Below are 3,695 nucleotides of genomic sequence, written 5' to 3'. Positions count from 1 at the left end.
CTAAGTGATAGACGCACCCCTTAGAAACAAACTTTCTTGCCTTAAGGTACAAAATGAAATGATCCTTGGGCACTGCACAAATATTTTCCACTCTAAGACTGACTCATTTGGAAACTGAAACTTGACAAATCGAGTTCTACTATTAACTGAGGCATAACAGGCATGAAGCCAGTCCATACCAAGAATGACATCAAAATGTACCATGTCTAACTCAATTAAATCGACCATGGTACTCTTGTGATTGACAGAAATAGGACAATCACGATAGAGTATCTGCTAGAATATACTCACCAACAGGTGTAGAAACATTGAATGACTCACTAAGTTGCTCAGGAATAACATCAACATTCATAGCAACATATGTAGTTACAAAATATAAACTCGCTTCTGGATCTAGCAAAGCATAAATAGTAAGGTCAAAGACTTGGATCATACCAGTAACAGTATCTGGAGAATCCTCTTGGCGACTGTTGATAACATATAAGTGGTTTGTTCCTCCACCATTACTAGAAGTAGTACCTTTAGGTGCAGCTCTGTTTAATGGAGCAACTGAAGAAGACTGGGTTGTATTGCCCCCATTACCATTTCCCTTCTTGTTCTTTGGACACTTTCGCATGAAATGCCCATTTTGAACACACTTGAAACAACTAGTGGAGCCCTCACGATAAGTACCTGAATGGTTCCTACCACACTTGGCGCATGGAGGAGGCTTACCACCCCCTTGTGCTATGCTCCCCTGAGAATAAGCAGGTTAAGTTCAGATTAGTGTACTCACCTTTGTTCTTAGGTGTTGGTGCACTAGAAGATGATGGAGCAAGTCCCTTCTGTTTCTTCTGGAAAAATGACCAGTTGGCATTACTATTCTATTATAAAGACTCGTTCCCTATTTTAGCTCTCTTGTTCTTAAACTCCTCCCTATCCATTAGCTTCTCTTCCTCAACCTGTTGCATATAGACCATCAACCTTGAGATATCCATGTCAACTATTAGCATTGCAGCCCTTCCTTCCTTGCTCTACATATGAGATAACCCAACAACAAATAATTTCATTCTACTCATTATGTCAGCAATTATCTCCAGAGCATAACAGGATAGTTGGGTGAAATTCAGTTCGTACTCATGAACACTCATAGAATCTTGCTTCAATGTGAAGAACTCTCGTACCTTAGCCTCTTTCAGTTCTCAGTGAAAGAAACATCCCAAGAAAGCCTCCTCAAAACAAGCCCAACTCGCAGGTGGTGTATCCTCATCTCTACTTTCTTTCCACTGATCAAACCAATTCCTAGCAAAACTCTTCAATTGATATGTAACTAGTTCAACTCGTCTGTATCAGCAACATGCATAACCTCAAATACCTTCTTCAGTTCTTCAATGAAATTCTCTTAATCTTATGTAGTGCTCGAACCTGTGAAACTTGGAGGGTTCATTCTCAAGAACTCGTGGATCCTTGAAATGTCAACTGCTTCCTGTCGATTACCTGTCTGCTGCTCATCTTGATTGGTCACAACTTGACTCAACATCCGGATAGCCTAACGGAATTTAGCATTGGTGACCTCTCCTTGGGGTTGCACTTCGGATGCATTGGGTACCCCTTGTTCATGTGATTCAATATTTCTATTAGATGGACGACCTTTGACTGCTCTTCGTGGAGGCATGATTATCTGAAAACACGTGCAAACACGAATTAGATGGAAACTTTTTAGAGATCAAACACTAACGCACGAAATGAGTGTGAGAAGTGATAAATTTTCTAATTGTTGCAGTCACCTAATTATAGATGTGGCGCGCTTCACATCGATAACTAAGACACTATAGACACAAATTCATAGAGTATCAAGATTGTCACGCCGAGCCTATACCCTGGGCGGGACTGGCACTCAAGAACCATTGATGGCTCCAAGCGAACCCTTGTCCTGGCTTACTTACTAAGAGGAAGACTATATGCATATTTATTATGATCAAAAGAACTATACTCACTTGAATAATAAAATACTGAGAATGCTTAAATAGTCAAACAATCAACATGGTCAAAATGGCAAGTCAATTCTTAACATAAGATCATGAAAATGAAATGACTAAAGAACTAACATCTGACTGTCTATGAAGCCTCTAAAACAACTGAGATGGATGTCGGGACGGGACCCCTACCATCCTAACAAATAAAATACTGAAAAGAACTGAAAGAAATAAACGGAGTCCTCTAAAACGCAAGGAGGCTCACCAACAGAATCTGGGGTGCTCACTGGATCAACGATGCGCTGGATGCCGATCCTAGTTACCTGCGTCTACATCATAATACGATGCAGGCCAACTGACATAAGTAAATTGAATGTACGAGTATGCTAGTTGGAATGCTGAACACAACGTAGGGTTGAAAGAGTCTTAAGAACTTACCTAGCTCAAACGAACTCAACATAACTGAAAACATTTCAATATAAAGCAATTTAAAACAAATGCAATATAAAAACAAAGTTGTTTAAAACATGATGTCAACTCTGTATGTATGCAAAGATACAATATAACTCTAAGATGTATGTAAAAATAAAAATAAATTGTGTATATAAGAATATAATTACTTCTGTATTAGTTTCTCTAATCGACAACCATCACTTAAGAGCTATATTGATGATACAATGTTTTGTCTCACGCTGCCTGGGTCATCTTATACCTTGCCATGATTATAGAACCTAAACTACTAAATGGATCCACTTGTCTATGCTAAAAAGAACTAAATGAATCATCTAAAAAGTATGACCATTTTCTTTCAAATGATGGCTACATGGTTTATGTAGGTTGTGAGTTGTCTGAACTCTTCCTCATATCGGTGATGAATACTACTCTCAAAATATTATATTAGACCTCATGTTTTAAAAACATACTCCTTTCTGTGATTTGAGATTAGTGCTCAAAAACTTAGATCAAAGTCTACCTTGAAAATCAAAGTTTCTCCTCTTGCTTTATTATGAAAGTATATACTCTTTTCTGAAAACTATCTCAAAGGCTCTATGAAAATCTCAGTTTCCGTTCTTATTTAAATGTGAAAAAATCATTTTAAACTTTTTGGAAATACTTAGTTCTCATATACTTCTCTGAAGGAATGAACTTCAACTTTGAACTCTTTGCTTAACTTGAAACTTAAGTCTTAAAACAAAGTTAAAACATTTGTGAAAGACTTTTTGAAAACTACAAGAACTTATCTTGACGTAACTCTTGATTCCTTGACTTAACTCTAAACTTCTTGACTTGACTTTTAACTTTTCTAGAATTGAATTATGGATTAAAAAATTTGTGAGGGTGCATTCGTGATGCGGATAATCATTTAAATTTTGGTTTCGGGTTTAAATTTTGAGGCAAAACGGTTCGTGACCGCTCCACGAATCATTTTTTCCAAATCTGGGAACTAGCTCTGGCGATGCTGAGGCACTGCTAAATTTCGACTGACGAATTTTATCCTTCATTTTCAAGCTCTATAAACCCTCAAAACTCCATGTGTTCTTTCTCCAAACACTTAGAATCGATTATATGTTCAAAGTACATCAGATTCTACTCAAAATCAAACCTAAAATCATGGGTTCAGACAAACAAATCGTCAACAATTTCAACGAATCAAGAATTTAATAGAAGTTCAACAAACCCATCAAGAACTTAATTTCTAAGATTTCAAGAACTTAAATTCGCTGAAATAAATCATGATTA

General features: G+C 37.1%; 1 pseudogene; it reads right to left on the bottom strand.

Moving 5' to 3' along the window:
- Window positions 1–259: 259 nt before the first annotated feature.
- On the bottom strand, window positions 260–1,654 carry LOC107027667 (annotated as a pseudogene).
- Window positions 1,655–3,695: the final 2,041 nt, after the last annotated feature.

The sequence above is a fragment of the Solanum pennellii genome, chromosome 8 (assembly GCF_001406875.1).
Source record: "Solanum pennellii chromosome 8, SPENNV200".
NCBI classification, from domain to species: domain Eukaryota; kingdom Viridiplantae; phylum Streptophyta; class Magnoliopsida; order Solanales; family Solanaceae; genus Solanum; species Solanum pennellii.
Note: the sequence above shows the minus strand (reverse complement) of the source record. Positions and strands in the feature narration are given on the sequence as shown.